The sequence below is a fragment of the Canis lupus genome, chromosome 32 (genome assembly GCF_011100685.1).
Source record: "Canis lupus familiaris isolate Mischka breed German Shepherd chromosome 32, alternate assembly UU_Cfam_GSD_1.0, whole genome shotgun sequence".
Lineage (NCBI taxonomy): Eukaryota > Metazoa > Chordata > Mammalia > Carnivora > Canidae > Canis > Canis lupus.
Window position 1 is genome coordinate 2,751,741 of NC_049253.1, and position 19,925 is coordinate 2,771,665.

Genomic DNA, 19,925 nt, shown 5'->3' on the forward strand with positions numbered 1-19,925 from the left:
TAATATTTTAACCTTTAGCAAAGTAAAGAAGTATATGCACATGTAAAGCATCAGATATTTCAGGAAGGCTTATTGTGAAATGAGAAACATCTCTTTCCTCCCTACCTTCATAATAACCTGACTCCCTGGAGGTATCTGCAAGCATTTTTTCCATAATTAATTATTTTATTATTAACCTTTATATCTCTAAGTATTATGTTTAATTAGTGATTTGTTGATCATCTATAAATCATGACAGTTATTGTTGTTTTTATGATTTTTTTCCAGCACTCTCCTGCTTTATTTTTGTCTTTTTGACTTGTTCATTTCTTTGCTTGGAATATCTTTCTCTAAAGCATTCTATGTTTACTTCACTCCGATCTCCTCAAATGTCATCTCCGTTGAACAGCTGTGTGTCTAAATAGCTCTTCTCCCTTCCCCCAATATATTTTTCCTGATTGTATTTACCATTGCCTGATATTATAAATTTGTTGCATAACTTATTTACTTCCTCTCTCCCATATCTGTGTGTAAGTTCTGTAGTGAGAGTATCTTTTTTGCTTATTGGTGTGTGTCTAGTGTCTAGAACAGTGTTAGGCACATTTTATGCATTTTTATCAAATATTTGTTAAATCAATGAATGAAGGGGGATCCCTGGGTGGCGCAGCAGTTTGGCGCCTGCCTTTGGCCCAGGGCGTGATCCTGTAGACCCGGGATCGAGTCCCACGTCGGGCTCCCGGTGTATGGAGCCTGCATCTCCCTCTGTCTGTGTCTCTGCCTCTCTCTCTCTCTGTGACTAAAAAAAAAATCAGTGAATGAAGTGGTTAGCAGATATAAATTTTATTGTTTTAAAATTTAAAAGTCTTACAAACTTGAGGAATATTTATCTTGTTTACAACATTGTTAATGAGAGCTTATCAGTTTCAGTGAAATTTAGGATGGACTTAAGATAACCAAATCTACTATTCCTGTGCACAAATGTTATTTATTTTTGATATTCAATAGATGTGATATGTGTGTTTATGTATGTATTATGTCTTTGTAACCCCCCTAATAGTGTTTATAGAGAAAACAGAATGAAAAATATGTCTTAATCCTTATGAAGCAAGGCAGTATTATCCAGTCCTAAAAGAAATATCCCTGAGAAGACAGTGTTAGTTTATGATAAGAGTAGAATGTCTGTATTTATCGTGTGGTTCCCAGTTTCATGCATTCTACCAACTGGGGACACAGCAACATACAATGTGTGTTGATATAGGGGTCCTGGAGGGTGGGCCCCAAGCTCTAGGGGTGTCTTTTCCAAACTAGTCCCTCATTTGCACCTTCAAAAATATGTCACAAAGAAAGCCACTTAATGTTTGCTGTGCTATATGTATTTCATAAATTATTTTGGAAAAATATTTGACCTTCCTGTAGGAAGTTGGAAGGGTAGTCTGGAGTGTTCCTGTACACACTTCACCTAGCTTTTCCGAATGATGGTATTTTACATACTCATTTGTCAAAACTAAGAAGTTAACATCGCTGCAATGCTGTTAATGTTACAGATTTTTCCAGTTAGGATATTTTTCTGTTCCAAGATCTAATCCAGGATATTACATTGTATTTAATCATAATGTCTCCTCCTTGCCTCCTCCAGTCTAGGATGGTTTTTCAGCCTTCTTTATTTCTCATGACCTTGACAGTTTTGAAGAGTACTGGGTTAGGTATTTTTTGAGAATTTGTGCCTGACATTTTCTCGTGGTTAATCTGGGGTTATAGATTTCTAGGGGTAAAATACTTAATGCAGAACATGTCAAAGAAGTTACTTAGATAGAAGTCCTGGTATAATTGTAAGCTTACTAGAAGACCAATTACATTTTTTAAAATTCTCATTTCTCAAGAGTCTGTGGGCTCTTTTCATGCACACCAGAATTGAGATTGTATTTTTATTTAAAATATGGATTTTTTAGATGTCTGAAATTTAAAAAAAAAAAAAAAGATGTCTGAAATTTTGCTTGTGTCAAGGGATAAGCAATGGGTAATGTTTTCAAATTGGCACTGATACTTGCCAGTGGTCCCTTGAAACAAAAAGTTGCTATTCTTGATGCTGCTGTTCTTTTGCTGTTTCTTTTCTTCTTCCTCTTCATCTTCCTCACTTCCACCTCCTCTTTATATTAAGCAATCGCTGTAATTTTTATAAACTCTATACAGCCTTTAGATTTAGTGAGACATTTTCCTTTATAACCTCCCACATATTTTCTATTTTTGAACAAAGCTTTCACTGTAATAATCAGCATTGATAAAGATAAAGATAATTCTTATGGCAATTTATTTGTTCATTTCCACTCTGGGTGGGTTTTTGAGATTCTATTTTTTAGCATGTCATGTTGTTGAAAATGTGTCTCCTTATTCAAGTTATATATTTAGAGCTTCTCCTATTCTCCAGTAGAGACAGACAACAATAGCTATTTGAACTATGCAATCTATTTCAATATATATATTGTCTTTAACTCCTGATGGTATTGGTATGGCTGATAAGAGTGCTTGTATCTGTGCAACTACAATTGCTTGCCAAATTACCATTGCTAATTCCATAATAAATTATAATTCACAAACAAAATGTGTTTTAGATGGTAAGAGTATTGTTCTGTTGACTGGAATTCTAAAAAAAATCAAGATAAAGTCTTGAAAAATAATTTAGGTGATTTTTAAGAGATTAGGGCTAGAAATTCTTATTTAGAGAGACAAGAAAAATGTTCAAGACAAAGCAGAGGATAAAAATGGACCTTTTGTGAACTGCTTGGTCAGTAACTAAAAGACATACATCTGTATATTCTATTTTTGAACGTTACATGTTATTATGTACATTTTATGATATTATGGGGTTTGGATACAGACCTTTTATTCAAGAGCATTTTCTTGCCTATGATGAAAAACAGCTCATCTGCATTTGTCTTCATACAGTATCAAACAATAACTTACTATTCACATAAAACAAAAATAACAGTGGACACTTACATAGCACATACCATGTATAGGGACTAAAGTTGATGGGAGAAGGACAGATTTCCCCAAGAAGACAATGTGAGTTTATGATAAGAATGAATGTCTGTATCTATCCCATGGTTCCGAGTTCCATGCATTCTACCTGCTGGGGATGCAGCAACATAAAATGTGTGTTGATGTAGGGTCCTGGAGGGTAGGCCCAAGCTCTCAGGGTATCCTTTCCACACTGGACTTTTGTCTGCTCTATCAGGCTGGCAACTCCTGAGCGGTGCAGTCTGTGTGTGATAAGGGCAGTGAATCCAATGGGAACATGCCCACTGTCATAACTCCTTTGCCTTGTTCCTATGTAGACTTCTCTATGGATCAAATACTCCACACTTTTGGAGAGTGGTGCTGGCTGAGGCTGTGCTGGCAGCTATGTGCATAATGTAATCAGATATTGCATCCAAAATTTCTAAAGCAGTAGCTTTTCCAGCATCTAGTACACCATATTACTAGAAATGGGCAGTGTCTGCATCTTTGAAAAAAGGAATAAAATAGATCATCAGTTAGCTTATCCTAAACATGATATGAAGCATAAATTATGTATATTTATATGTAAATTAAGAAAAGATAGTGGGGAAGTATCAAAGAAAACTAAAAATTCATGTCATGATTCCTCTCAGATCCAGTCCCTGGATTTCCTAGTTCTCCAGTGGGAAATATATCTTCCCAGCTCCCAGGCTCTCTGTTATCTGAGAATAGGCTAGGAAAAGCACCAAGGAAAGCCCAGAATATTTTCTGACTCCCACATTTAGATAATGCCTTAGAAGCATCTATATCTTGTCTGTGATTCGAGCTCTCACTAAGCAGTCAGTCCCTTTCATAGTCTCAGGTTCCCCGAGGCCTCAGCTACTGAATTCTTGTTCTCACTTGACAGCCCTGATTTCTGGGCTCTGGTTACAGTACCTGTTTCCTCTGTCCATCTAGGATAGCAGCTTCTTGCTATTGCTCCTTTGGAGTTCCTTACTGTTTTCTGTGTAGCCATTCAGCTTTTCCATCACTTGCATAACCAATTCCCTGCATTAAATGTTCTCTATTTGAATACCTAGAGTGGTTTCTGTTTTCTTGACCAGAGACTATCATGAATAATTTGCTCCTCTCTATTGAAACTTGAAATCTGGATGAAAGAAATAGGTTCAAAGAAATATAACTTAATCAAACTAACTTCAGGAGAGATGAACTCAATATAGCAATCTAGAAATCAGATTCATTAAAGATTTGGCATCACCTCCTGTCTCCAGCAAAACAAATTCAAGAACAAGGCCCAAAGTTCTATTTATGCTGTAGTCTAGATAATTCCAATGTGTTTTAAGCTTATCAACATGTCTCAGAAACAAAATTTGCAAATTACTTTTATGGAAAATGTTTTACGCTGATACCAAACCTGGCAATGAAACCATCAAAAGGAAAAATACAGGCCAGTCCCATTTGTGTCATGAGTAAATATCAATAAAAACACTCTAAATATCAACTAAAAATCACAGCATTGGGCAGCCCGGATGGCTTAGCGGTTTAGTGCCGCCTTCAGTCCAGGGCCTGATCCTGGAGACCTGGGATCGAGTCCCATGTCGGGCTCCCCGCATGGAGCCTGTGTCTCTGCCTCTCTCTCTCTCTCACTCTCTGTGTCTCTCATGAATAAATAAATAAAAAAAAAATCACAGCATTACATTTAAATTAAAATTTATAACTGTGAATGGGAAATGCTCTTACAGACATTTCATTAATGTGAGGAATCCAGCAGAACCTCATTTATTCCCCTTTACACACAGAAGGAAACCAGACAAATAAAATCCTTAAGATTCACTTACAAAAAAAAAAAAAAAAAAGCACTCAATATTCATGTCTTCATCAATCAGATTCCAGTTTGAACACTTACATAAGATAACCAATTGACAAGCAAAGCCATTTGATATTAAAGATTATGTTCTACAAGCTCTAAAAATCAGCATTAAATGACAGAGTATTCGGAATATTTATTTATTTTGCAAATAAGTTGCAAATACATTTGTTATGATTACAGAAAATAGACAAAGATGGTTAAAGTTCCCATTTTTATTCTATTCTGTGTCTGGGACCACAAAATAATACATTGATATTTTTATCACTATTTGTAATTTGGTATCTCATCAATGCAGATTCTCTGGCCTCAATATATAATCCCAAGTGGCATTGGCATCCATTGATGTGGATGGAGCTAGAGGGTATTATGCTGAGTAAATAAGTCAGTTGGAGAAAGACAATTATCATATGATTTCATTCATATGTGGAATTAAGAAATAGTGAAAGAGATCATAAGGGAAGGGGGAAAACTGAGTGAGGAAAAATTAGAGAGGAAGATAAACTATGAGAGACTCCTGACTCTGGGAAACAAGCAAAGGGGAGGAGGGTTAGGAGGTGGAAAAACTGGGTGATGGGTACTAAGGAGGGCGCTTGATGGGAGGAGCACTGGGTGTTATACTATATGTTGTCAAATTGAATTTAAATAAAATATTTTTAAAATATAGTGAAAAAATTGTGCCACAAAATCTAAAAAGAAATAAAAAAAGAAAGTAACTTTTCTGAATTTTCAAAAATAAAAACCAAATTTTAATCACCTATGCTAGGATTTTTCTCCACCAAAAAGTTATCACAAAATTGTCATAAAGAAACTAGCAAAAAAGTGTATAGCTAATAGTTATAATCAAAGTATAATAAAATTGATTCAGACAATAAAATATTTTTTTTCTGTTTATTGTGATGTTAGTGGGATTTATCAGCTTTAAAAGTATGCCCTGTTGGTTGTGCCTCCTTCTTTCCCCTCAGGTGAATATGAATATTAATTTTTATTCTTTATTATGTATTTGTACCTTTGCAAATGCATAAAAAGACTTTTTCTTAGAAACTGCTTATAAAATTAAATAAGCTTCAGGACTTTAAAAGTTTTCCTTTCTACAAGCCATCTCAGATCCTTCAGGTTGTTTGCAAAATTCGGTAGTAGGCAAAAGACTCAAAATCCAAAGAATGTGAATTCAAAGTTTGTGGCAATCACCTAGGAACTGAAGGGCAAGAGGGCTCTAGCAGATGTAAGAGTTAAACTAACATATTGGAACAATCACAATCAGTAATGCCCTTCTGGAAACCCATGTTGCTCATTAGCATACCAGTATGTCTGAAGATCCCTATGCCAAAGACATGAGCTTAGTGTGTTCATTCTGGCATTAGTCACAGGTATTTAATCACAAAACCTTTAGTCTTGGCATATATGTAGACATTTTGAAACATGTTTGGTAAATATTAGAATAAAATGGTCGTCAACAACAAATACTGAATACAAGGAAGAGACTTTCTGCAGCTAGATTGCATAAGACTTCCAAATACCAGAACATTTCCATTGATTTATATTTTACTGCATACATAGTCAGTATGATATTTCATGCTATTTTCCTCTAGGAAAAAATGGATCCAGCACATGCCAAGCCTTTTCCACAGGTGGTCTTTAGCTAAATAACTGCCAAAAAGACATTCCTTGGGGGAGTTAGTAGGGGAGATTAAAAATCAGCTTTTGCTGTTGCTTTTTCAAACCCAAAAATACTGAACATTACTTGTAACTTTCTTGGGCTATTGTGGAATCTTATCATTCATGGATAAAGAGTAATTTTAGATTATAAAGAAGAGACAATTGAAAAATCATCTTTCAATTTAGTCGAATGATGCTTTTCTTAATTCCTGCCTACTTTGTTTTATGAGTATTTTACGGGAATGTTTTGATTGCCTGTTCATATGACAATTGAGGAAACTTGTTTTCACAGGCAAGCTAGAGCTCGATTTAACCACATTATTTCTAGTACTTATCTAATATGCACGTGTATCCAAAAGCATGTGGAGAGAAGGGCTTTAAAAATTTAAGGCACGCATTTTGAAAACCAAACATGGCAAGGGAACCAAGATTGTGTGTCTGTGGATAGTTATATTGACTTTCAAACTGCAAATGTTATTGGAAACTACTTTAGAAATCTTCCTTTCCTTTACTAAGGGTGTTGTTCGAGACTCTTGGCTCATGTACTTGGCATGAATACAAACAACATAAGGACAACCAAAAGGAAATTAATCCATCACAGTTCTAATTTCAATTTGTCTATTTTTATCATTCACATTTTTACCATCTGGAAATTTTTCTATCACTAGCTAAAAATATGATAATCCTTTTCAAATACTTTAGAACTTTAAAGATACACACAATGCAATTTTATTCTCATCTTGTATGGCATTATTTAATATCCTTAAAAAATCTGTCATTTCAAAGATTTTATGTATTTATTTGAGAGAGAAAGAGAGCTAAAGTGAGAGGAAAGGCAGAGGGAAAAGCAGATCCCTACTGAGTGGGAAGCCAGACATGGGGCTCAATCCCAGGATCTTGAGCCAAAGGCAGATGCTTAACTGCCTGAGCCACCCAGGCACCCCCCAAAATCTGTTACTTTAATGATGCTTTACATGAATGGATAAAACATGCACATATAGGTATGTGTAAATATTGATATTTGTATTTATGTGATGTCAAAAAAATCAGGAAAATTATATCTAAAATATCAAGATACTGGCTTGAGATATATTCATTTTTCATGACTGTCTGCAAACTTAAGTCAATTTCATATATCATTTTAGTATTATGACAAAAATATAGCTGTGAATATTTATGTAGTTTTAAAACCTGACCTAAGGTAATCAAATAAGTAGATATTTACAAAATAGAAAAATTCTAATACCACAATAAATTTTAACTATGTTAAAATGCTAGAGTTTAATATTTTTATTTGAAACAAATTTAAGCTAATAACCAGAGAATTTGGGCTTTCTCTATGCTCCTATGAACAATGTATATTGTTGTGAGTGCATATTTGTGTTTTTGGTTTGTATGTATATATAAAGTATGTAATTTATACATAATTGCATAGATAATGCATTTTATCGAGATATTAACTTATATTGACTTTAGGACTATTAAAATCTTGGATTTGAGGGAGAATCTCTTTTTTATCACGATATTTCCAATATTACACTGCATAATAAAGAATTTTTTAGGCAATGAGTTGCTTTTATACACCAGAAAATCAAATGGTGTGCATTTTTACTAGCATATCTATGGAGATGTGCCCATGTCATTCATTGATGAGGCTAAGAGTAATTTCTGAAGTTCGAGGGCATTTCCTTCTTTCTCTCTCTCTCTCTCTCTCTCATATCATGTACATGTATTTAAGATATTTGTTTCTCGGTTTCAGTGTATATGCTAAATGCTTTAGGAAAATAAAGAGTTGTCATTTTACAGAATAGTTTTTCTTCACTGCCTTCCTTTCTTTTCTCATTCTTCTTAAACATATTTTCTTTGCTGATATTTGCCTAAATATTTTTGATACCATAGAATCAAACCTCCCTTGTGTGAGCATGATGGGTTATTATCCTGATTCCACAGATTTTTTTTTCCATTCAATTCCATTACTGCGTCTATCATTTTAATTTCCACATGTTTCTTGGTATTTTGGTGGATTTTTCTTTTTCTTTTTTTTTTTGACTGTATTGATTTGAGAGAGAGAGAACATGAATAGGGAGAGAGACAGAGGCAGAAGGAGAGGGAGAAGCAGAAGCAGTTCCCCTGAGCACAGAGACCCCCTCTACCTTAATCCCAGGACCCCAGGATCATGACCTGAGCCAAAGTCAGCTGCTTAACTGTCTGAGCCACCTAGGTGTCCTTTTGGTGTTTTTTTTCCTTACCGTATGTTCTAACCTGTTGGAAAACATTATGTTTGTTATATATTTATATTTTTATAATAAGCCTTCAATAGATTGAATAAGGATAATTATATAATTCCAATTAAAGTAAAAATCACAAATTTTAATAAGGAACAAAGTATAAACGTTATCTTTGTAAGTAAGTAATGTTTATTTTTGATCAAAATGACACATCATAATTATATACAAACTTGTGGAAAATGAGTATCAACTTCATGATGATAATAAATTAGCTTTGAAAAGCAAGACATTTTTTCTTTATTTGCAAAATGTAACCCATATAAAGTATGTACATATATGTGTACTGATGTATATAAGTAGATATCTTATGTATGGCCTATATATGTGGATATAAATGTTCTAATTGCCTTAAATTTTACTTCTTTCATAAAAGTCAAATCAGTTTTTTAAGAAAACTACTTTTATAAATATTTCACACCATATCTTTTGTTTAATAAGTATATGTCAATCTTGAACACATTAAAATAAATTTATTGGTCCATAAAACTTTCACGTTAAATTTCTAGTAATGTATTTTTTTGGAAGTGCTTTTCTACATCAGAATTCTGTAAACAGGAATGGGCTTACCATGTAGTTCTTTACAATAATTCTTTAAAAGTCCTACAATATATTGTCTGTTTTCATAAAGCTCATAATACGAGTGAAATGCCTGAGGCAAAACATGTCTGCTTTGCCTTCAAAAATGATACATCAAAGAAACACTATTTGCATATAAATATATGAAAATGTTCATAAATAAAATCTTTGTGCATTGAAATAAAGTGAAAAAGCATTCTTAAAGGTTTCTTTCAAAAGTTTCTTGAAATCACAATATAGGAACTATGGATCTAAAATAGTTGACAATGAAATCTTGTGATCTTCTCTCAAAAATCCATGAAGTGTATTTGGTGCCTAGTAGACAAAGACAAAACTTCTGGGAAATGATATTGCATATTTTACATTTTAGGTATGATCAAAGGTAGCACTTTTTTTTTTTTTTGGTTAAAGGTTAAAATTAGAGGCATCAATTTGGTGAATTTACAAAAAATAGTATGCTTTCTATAAAATATATATTACAGGGGATAAAAAATTATAGATGGGATAACATAAACCAAAGAATGTTACTAGAGAGTAGCAAATCAAAAGACTCTGAATGATGACATATCTAGTAACTGCCCTGGGGGATGCAGACTTGTAGAATGAAATAGATCACCTCACCAACCTGCATAACTGTGAGTGGCAAGTATTATTTGAAATCATTGAGTTTTGGGTTAGTTTGGTATGAGGTACTACTGTGGCCAGTTAGCTGAAACAGATACGTTGGGACATAGGAATGAAAAAATGGGTAACACTCTCTACCCAGCATGTTTTAATAAACAATATACCTATGTATAATAAGTAGCTTCATTAGATGGCATCAAAGAGAAAAGCTAAGCAGAAAAGAGGAATGGGAAATGTCGGAGGTATAATTTTAAATAAGGTAGTCAGGAAAGCCTCACTGAGAAGGGAGTGGTAGCAGGTCAGTTTCCCTAAAAAGCAAACTCTGAGAAAAAGATTTGAAGTATCAATTATCCTTCATGATGGCAACAGGGTGGCAGCTGTAGTTTAAAATATAATAATATATTTTCCTGTCATCTGGTAGAAGTATTCTCCCTTTTCTGAGATCTAAGACTTTTAAACCTACAGAATTAAGAGTCACAGCAAGAAGTGCAAATTCACCAAAATGGTAATTTAGGGTGATAAGAGATGAGACCACTCCTACAACCTCCTCTTGGATCCCAGACATTGCACTATACTAATTAGTAACATAGTGTTGGATCAAACATGAACTCTGCTGGGTGAGATCCTGTGAATGGAAAAGGGAAAAATATATGCCAATTCCAATGAATGTTAATTACTGCCCCTTCCAAGGTTGAAGAGGTCTGATCTAGTCATTTTCCACAGAGCTTAGGAAATTTGTAAGGTTTTTGGTGTCATATTGGAGGCTCAGCTTTGATCTTTCTTGCTGGCATTTGGTATCATCAGTAGCTGGATCAGCCTTGGTGACTGAGAGACCATACTGACAGACCCATGCCTACTCAGTTGATGCACCCATTTGCCAGTACTCTGGTGACTGATGACAGTGGTTGACTAAAGTCAATTAGCAAGTTATTCTCTACTTGATTGATGAATTGGGTCTATTCTGTGTTCAAACTTTCCTGGGGGATGTTAACACGTAAGTCAAAGATCTTCCTCATTGGGGTCCACTCCCATATATCCATCCATATGCCTTTTGCCCAGAATTTTTTAGCCTCATTATTCAAATATTCCAGGTCTTTGTCCAACCAGCTGGGTCTTTTGCCATTACTGTGGCTGTATATATTCTAATGTTGGGATTCTTCTCTTTCCACACCAAGTAGATGAGCAGATATAGTGCACATTGAGAAGATTTCTCTTAATATTTTTCAGGACATTAGCAATACGGCTGTAGTGTAGCTGCATTTTCAGTAGGTGCACACAACCCAAGTTGACTTACTTATTCACAGAGCAAACTCTGATTTTTCTGCCTTTGTCAGCTAGTCATAAAGGATCCCAACTCACAAGGCTGTAAGTGTAATATCTGATGGAGCACTGCTGGTACAACTTGCTAGAATAAATGGACCATGAAATAATGAGGTTTACTCCTACGCTTTATCTTGGGCTCAATAATAGATATACCATTTCCAATTTATAATGAGTTACTTCTGGACATGCCCAAATCTCTGAGTTGGTGAGTCTGTCAGATTCCAGCCCATATTGGACACTTCATATGCAGCATTACATGGAACCCATGTTTGAATGTTCTGCAGGTTCCAGTAGCATGTTAGGAGCTGTTTTTTTAAAAGGTACATAATTGTCGCTTGCAGAAGATATAGTATTGCTCCAGAAACCAAGAGCTTGACATATACCTCACACTCTTTTTTTCACCATCGACACCTCCAACAACTTACAGTCCTGGGACAATGAGTCAAGCAGCTGTTCTATTTGTTTTATAGTCTCAATGAGCTGCACATCCTTTCCTACTCTGGGCCTACTCAAAGCTGGCATCATTCTGTGTGATTGATTTAGTCTAAGGGCCAGATCATTATTCCCAAATGTAGAATGCATGGTCTTCAGATCCCAAAGAAGCTGATCACCTATTGGGCCTCCTTTTCTGGATTCTTCTTTGGGATCCAAAACTTTGCCTTTTATTTCATGGTGGAGTTGTGACATGTCTCTGACCACAAGAACCTTAAAAGTTTTACCTAAGTGGCAGCAACTTGAGTCTTCATAGAGTTTATCTTCCATTCTTTAGGTAGCATGTGTTTTACCAAAGCCTCCAATATGTTTGTTGCTCCTTTCTTAATTGGTCCAGTTAATAGGATATTATTAGTATCATGGGCATTGTGATATTTTATGGCATATTTGACTGCCTCAGTCCCCTTTGGACAATATTATGACAGAGGGTGGAAGAGTTAGCATTATCTGGGAGAAAGACTGTCAAAATATACTCTTGTCTATTGTTGCAACTATTTCTGATCTTTTCTGTGAGAAAGCAAAGGAATATTTTCCAGATCAATGGCCACATATCAAGTACCTGAAACAATTATCTTTTCTAGCAAAGAGAACTCATCTGGCACAGTACTACAACTGGGCCACCTGCAGTGAGTTTATAGAAGCCCATCATCATCCTCCAGGATCTGGCAATATGGGACCCGTGCCTTGTGGGTGACACAGATACCACAGAAGGCAATTGCCTGCAACTCGTTTCAATTTTCAGTTGGGAGGTAATGTCTGTATTTTCCTACCTTCCAATGCTCTCTTACTGCTGAAAACCACAGCACAGGCTGTGTGAGCAACAAATAGTTTTTCTTAGATGTCCTTTTACAAGCAGAGGAGACCCAGGGAAAACCGCAGTTCTAAGCAGAGCACCAAGATTTACTTCCCAGTTGGAATGCAGACGGCTTCAATTTCCTCACCCCCATGGCAGCCAAAATTGCAAAGTGTTGCCGTCTTGCTCTAAGCTTGTTACTTCCATGGGCCTTTGTCTTCAGCCTATCGTTGCTTTGGTTTCTCTTGTTTCTTCCTCGAGGAGTTACCTTATTTTTAAGAAGCTATGTTTTGTTTTATTTTTTAAAATCTTCTATCAATGGGAAATATTTGGAGAGGGCGTGTTCAATTGTAAACATATAGGATCATTTGAAGTAGATATCTCCAGATACTATTTTCATGTTCATGCCATTATTCTTACTTTCTAAGATTGACAAATATTAAAGGAGTGACTTTACGTAATTCTTTGCCCCCCTCCCCATAAATATGTTCCCTGGAGTTCTTGTTCACAAGTTGTTTATTTCGCCATCTAAAACCAATATTAGTATCTTGGCTATATGGAGCCAAAACATTTATAATGAATGAATTTATTTGGTATAAAAGTTTTTACGCTATTTTTGTTGATTCTAACCTAATTAAAATCTAAAACTATTTATCTGTATATTCTTTAGATATTATCTACCTTTTTAACTGCTGATAAAGAGAAACATGAAAAATTTTAAGGATCATAATATCTAGAGAAACTGAAATCTGTGTATATATTTGTGTAGCGTGTTTCCCTAATTATGTGTATGAGGATCTCTGTTTTTTTCTTTCCTTTTTTTCCTCTAATTTATGCTCCCTCTTTCAAATTTTCGTCTTTTTTAAAAGATACTCAGTTAAAGTTACTTCTTCAAATGAAAGCTAAGTTGAGCCAAATACATTTTAGTGTTGACCCAACAAGTTAAGTCAGGAGATACTAAAAATAAATTTTTGTATACAAGAACAATAATCATTTATCAAATGTTCTGAGATGTGTGGTTTCTTGTGGGTGCTTAGTGTATACAGCTGAAGATTGCCATTCAAAAATTATTTGAAACCTTTATATTTAGATTGTAGAACACTTGCAAGACCTGTGATGAGGATATCTCCAAAGTGTGCAAGGAGCACCAAGTAGCAGTAGGTTAGGATGCATAATTGTACTGAAATACATGCATTCATTAAAAATACGCAAACAATTTATGCAAACACTCTTATTTTCCCAGAATTTGAAAATGATTTCATCTTCGATTCTGATATAACACTTAAAAAATATTTCCCCCTTAGGAAGATGAACAGCAACATATACATGGACAGTTGATGGGGCTATTTGCTTGTTTCCTTCTTGTGAGCTCTAATGGTTTCCCGAAGGACAATTTTCAGTGTTCCCATCTTTTTGTTTTTTTGCTTTTTTGTTTTTTAAAGACAAATACATTCTCCAAGGATTGTGTTTCTCAGAAAGCAAATTTATAAGGCAATTTATAATCAAGAGAGTACCAATAAATGCCAATTATAAATGTACAATTTATAAATGTACAATTATAAAATGTAACCTTAAATAAAGAGATGACCTTGATGGTTTCTTTGTTGTTGTTTACTTAACAAGGAAGAGTAATCGATCATTTCCTATTATTTTATCTCTTGCCTAGTCTCAACCTCTCAATTTCATGCAATTTACCTCCATGTTTTCTAAAACAGATGGAGATTTTTTTTTATATGGTTTGGAAAGAAACACTCAGCTGAGTGCCTGGCCTCTATTAAAAGTTCAGTGGTCATTCTATGCTTATTTTTCCCTTTTCTTTTACTCAACAGCAACTTTTAGTCATTCCTTCTCTGTGGTTGCAGTGGACTCAGAAATAGGTTTGCAGGAAATATTTGAAGGGAAAAAATTCTTATAGTAATTGAATAGAAGACTATAACAAATTTAAGTCTGAGTTAACTATAAAGGAAGGAGACTAAAACTTTTTTTAAAGCACATTTTTATCATAAGAAATCAAAAGCCTTTTCTTGACATTTTCTTTTCTCTAAGATCATAGTTGATTTCTCCTTATCCATAGTTGAATTATGCTCAGCAGAGAATGTTGAACTGAATTGCCTAAAGTCAGTCTTGCTGACCTTGATAGTAGGAATAGAATAAATTCTGAAGCAATAAGTTGATATAGATTTTTACTCAGATTATAATAGAGTTTATTCTTGAAAAGAAAAAGATAGGAAGATAGTGGTCATAAGTTCCTAAAATTAACTAACGTATTTTTGATGGAAATTAAAGATTTTATGTCTGAACATAAATCTCAAAATGGGAAGTAATTTTTATTATGGGATTTTCATTTCATTCTATTTTTTAATTTAAATAGTAAAAAATAAGTTAGTGGAAAGTAATCATGATAAGTCAATAAAAAGTTATAGTTAAGTCTACCTGGAAGCAAAGCAAATAAGTTGACTGTGACATATTTCTGCCATCCTAAGATATTCATCAAAAATTTTACATAATTTAGATTTACTAACAGTCACTTAAATGACAAATTGTTACCAAAAACAAATCAGTAGGTTAGTATATATCTTGCTTTGATCCTTATTAACTGCTATTAGCTGCTATTATAAACATTCTTAAGGTTCATAATTTTAAAATCTTATCAATATTGTTAGTAATTCCTGCTGTGTCTCTGCGTACATTCCAATATTTTGGCTATAGGAAAATCTTTCAAAAGATATAGATGAGTTATTTGAAGTGACCTATATCCTTCAAATGATTATTTTGGGATTTTCATAGCCATGTCACATGGTTCACCTTTTTTTTGAGGGAGAGAAGGAAAGAGTGATAATTGTATTTTCTATGTTCCTGAGAGTTAGAGACATTTAATGAGTCCTTGTAATAATTTGACTCCTGAAGCTGTTCTTTGAACGGAAGCTGCACTTCAGGTATGAATGTGCCACTACCACCATCATGTTGGTCTGATTGTAGTAGTGAGGATATGCTACATGGATACGTGTGCAAAGCACAGAGGAGTCCTCCTTGTGAAGCATCCTCCTGCCCATCTGCTCTTCCTGACAAACCTTCGGTCAGATCCCTGCCAGACACTGCCTTCCCCAGAGACATGCAGTGGCTTAGCCGGGGGTTTTGCTGTCACTGAAGAAAAATCACTATCTGGACATCTGACGAGTCTCTGAGGATTTGGTTCTTATGGATAGCTTGTTACCAAGTGTTGCTTTTGCGCCTTATACCGTATTTAAATGCTGCAAAATTTTCTTAAAAACCTGAAAAATACATGAAAATGGGCTTAAATGATTGATACATAAGAGATACTATAAGTGCAGCTTTAAAGTGTGAGCTAATAGGTAGATTCTTTCCCACATATAAAGAAAGTCAAGGTTGTAAAATGTCAAATGATAAGCTGAGGATCAGATGGGAAATTGGTTAGAAGTGAAATAATTATGATGAAACTGGCTAGAATCTTCTATCATTATGCCATATATTTTAATGCTTTTGTCTTAATACACATTTCTCACAAGTTCACTGTGACTGATTTAACTCATTCTATTTGTTTCTTTACTATTTCCTTTCAGTATCCTAATGTAAATATTTAATTTTTACCTAAGTATTGATATCCCATTTTAGAGATGAGGGAAGTGTGGCATAGCAAGATAAAATTACTTGCCTGGGATCATACAGCTGGTAAATGGAGGAGTCAGGATTTTAATCCTAACTGCAACTCCGGATACCATGTTGTTAACCACTGTGATACTCTGTCTTCCCTTGGCCTGATGTTTTATAGAACACGTTATTTGGATTGATTTCTTCATTGATTTCTTCATTAGCTAACAGTAATTGTGTGTTACTCTGTGTAATAGTCTATAGTAGGTGGTAAAGTTGCCAATAAAAAGAAACAGGTCCTTAAGAGACTATTTCCACATATGACTACATAGTAAGTGTTATCTCTTGATGAAGAGATTCTCAATATTGTCTAGAAGCCACAGCCAAAAGAAAGAAATCATTGAGATAAAGAGATCCAGCTGTAACTTATAAAGAGAAGCCTCTGCTAAAGCCTATGAAGAGAGTTTCATACTTCTCCCAGCCCAAACCCCTCAATAGTTATGTTTCCTACTTAAATTGTTCATGCTACATTTTGAGCCCACTTCATTTAGTCTTTTTCTTTGGTAGAGATGGGTATAGTGGTCTAATCTTCCTGTGTTTAGACATTTTGCATATTTGGAAATTATTAAATTATATATTTGAAATGACTAATTTGCTGGTTAATTAAACTCAGTTCCTTTCCCATTTCCCATACATTTTACTTCCCAGTTCCTAAAATACATTTTAACAAAGGATTACTGGTTAATATTTATGTTGAAATATAATTTCAGCCTGCCATAACATTTCTATTGTAAAATCAATTGCTTATATTAGGAGAAATACATAAAATACATTTATTTTCCATCTTAATGTTGGATTTGTTCTATATTAAAAATGTTTAGTATAGAGGAGAATAGAAATATTGGGATTATTTTGTAAACAGTAAAATGAATGAGTAATTAGACAGCTATTGGACTGTGATTTTAAAGCAGCAGAACAATGCTATATGGTACACTGAAGCATCTGTTTTATTCTTGTTCAATGTCAGGGGAAGTCATTGGTGGTTGTAACTGTCAAGGTCTCTGTTGTAGCTCTGATGTCTTGCTAAGATGTTTAAAAAGAAGATCATACTTATTTAAATGCCCAACCCCAGGACCTAGTGTTACCTATCTATTCATATAAAAATCATAGCAAATAAAAATAAAGGATATCTCACAAATAAAATTAATATTCTTTTATAAATTTATCAGAATCCTTTACTTTAGGAACAGAACACATTTTATTCTTTGGCATGAATATGCCAATTATATTATATCCTATATATTCATCAAATAGCTGATTTTAAAGTAACACAAAGCCAAGGTAACAAAAACCAAAGTGTTATCTTAAAATAAATATTATTGACATTCTAAGAATCCACTGGGAAATGAAATAAAGAAATCCTTGCCTTCTAGCTTCCCAGCATCACTGCCCTTATAGTATCTAAAGCGCTCTAAAAGAAAAGAAGTGATTAGAGATTTGATGGATGAGCCCCTCAATTTATTTCTTAAAAAGTTATTTTACAGCTAAAGCCACATGAATTGCTCAAAGTCAGACAGCTAGATGAATTCTTTATTGAGATGACAATGAAAATAATTACATTGTTAGATTGTCAGCTTTTTAAAAAACTCTTTTGGCAATCCAGACACACTGACATTAGTAACAAAGAGAGTGAACATTTTTTAAAACAATGTCCTTTAAAATTTTCCAAATACTATATCATTGAATTGCCACTTTGGTGTGATTACTCAAAATAAAGAATGAATTTTTTGAGACATATCAGGTAGTGGAAGAAAAGACCTTTAGTATTAATGAATTTAAAAGAAACATTTCAATTGTCTAGAGGGCTTTCTCCCTCATTTTCAATATTCCCTATTTATCTAATAAAAAGCATACTCGAATATGGTTAGCTAATTTAATGTGCATACACTAGGAAATAATGAAATTTATCATTATCACCTGTTCTGACATACTTGGCAATAATGAAATTTTAATCAGAATATAAGTAAGATTCTATGGAAAGAATAATTAAGATATGCTAAGAAAGAGACTTAACAAAAGAACACTTATTTTGTACAATCTTCCCCCTTTTTACTCTTTTCACTTTTATTTCAAATATTCAAAAAGAAATGAAAAATAGTATGAAATTACAAACTATTCCTTTTATTTGATACATCTGTCACTCTTTAATGTTTAATACACATTTTCTTTTGTTTAATGTAAGCCTATAGCATATGTTAGCCACAGAATATAAGAGAAACATTTTCTAGTGAAGAAATCTCAGTTTCTTATTGGAAATTCAGATTTCCCATTTGAAATTATGCCTTTTGTTTCTACATCTTGATTTGGTACATATACCTAACACTTAAAATGTAATTCCTTATGACCAAATTCTGGACTGCATTTGCCCTGATGGATTTCTAAAGTTGGAACATAGGTAATTTTAATTTACTTTAAATAGAAAAATCTTATTTTCAGAGAAAAAATGTAAAGGAAATGCTGCTTTTATGGAATGAAAGAAAGTATAAACTAGTTACTCTCATATCGAAAACCTAAGTTTTGCTGCAACTTATACTGTTTTTTATTATTGGTTAAATAGGGCACTTGGGTGGCTCAGTCAGTTGAGCATCTGGCTCTTGGTTTCAGCTTAGGTCATGATCTCATGGGTCATGAAGTCAAGCCCCACATGTGTTCTGCACTCAGCAGGGATTCTGCTTCAATATTCTCTCCTTTTGCCGCTCGCTTCCCCAATAAAGAAATAAATCTTAAAAAAAAAAACCTTAAATATAGAATTTTCCTCTATGTAATCTTCACATCAAAGATAAAAAACTGGATGAAACACTACCTTTATTTAATTTCTCCATGTTACAGAAAGTTAGGGGACTGATATATATATATATATAGATAGATATAGATATAGATATAGATATAGATAGATATATACACACATATAAACATATATATACATATATATTTTTTTTTAGGTTTTTATTTTTTTTTATTTGAGAGAGAAAGAGAGAGAGAGCATGAACAGGGGGAGGGGCAGAGAGAGAGAGAGGAAGCTTCCCCACTAAGCAGGAAGCCCGATATAGGGCTTGATCCCAGGATCCTGAGATCACAACCTAAGACAAGGGCAGATGCTTAACCAAGCCAACCCAGGTGTCCCTAAAGAGAGAATCTTAAGCAAGCTCCATGCTAAATGCAAATCCTGACTCGACAACGTGTCATGATCTGAGCTAAAGTCAGCAGTCTTAACTGCTGCTTAACTGAGCCACCAAGACACCTCTAGATACCCTTTTCTTAATATCTATGTTGATAGTTATAATTTTTATTCATATTTTTCCTTCTTGATCAGTTAGAAGTTATTCTGTATAATATTTTTCAAATCCCTCTGCTTTCTTAAAACGGATTTTTCTTCTTTCTTTCTTTCTTTCTTTCTTTCTTTCTTTTTTTTTTTTTTTTTATGAGAGAGTGTGTGTATGAGCAGGGGAGAGGGGCAGCAGGAGGAGAGAGAGAATCTTAAGCAGACTCTGTGCTTAGCACAGAGTTCCACATGGGGCTCAACCTCATGACCAGGAATCATGACCTGAGCCAAAATCAAGAGTCAGATATTTAATTGACTGAACCACCCAGGCACTCCAGGCAGATATTTTTTAAATATACATTTTTATGGGAACTATGTTTCAAACTTTTTATTGAC

At 34.1% G+C, this 19,925-nt stretch overlaps 1 long non-coding RNA gene across 2 annotated transcripts in view; it reads right to left on the reverse strand.

The window, feature by feature from the left end:
• Window positions 1–715: 715 nt before the first annotated feature.
• Window positions 716–19,925, reverse strand: part of LOC102152310 — a 28,254-nt gene continuing 9,044 nt past the window's right edge. Inside the window, exon 3 of one of the 2 annotated variants that reach the window (XR_005382597.1) lies at window positions 716–775. This is a non-coding gene — a long non-coding RNA (uncharacterized LOC102152310). Of the gene's footprint in view, window positions 776–8,811; window positions 15,871–19,925 lie in introns of those variants that run through there. The other variant, XR_005382598.1, reaches the window with a different exon arrangement.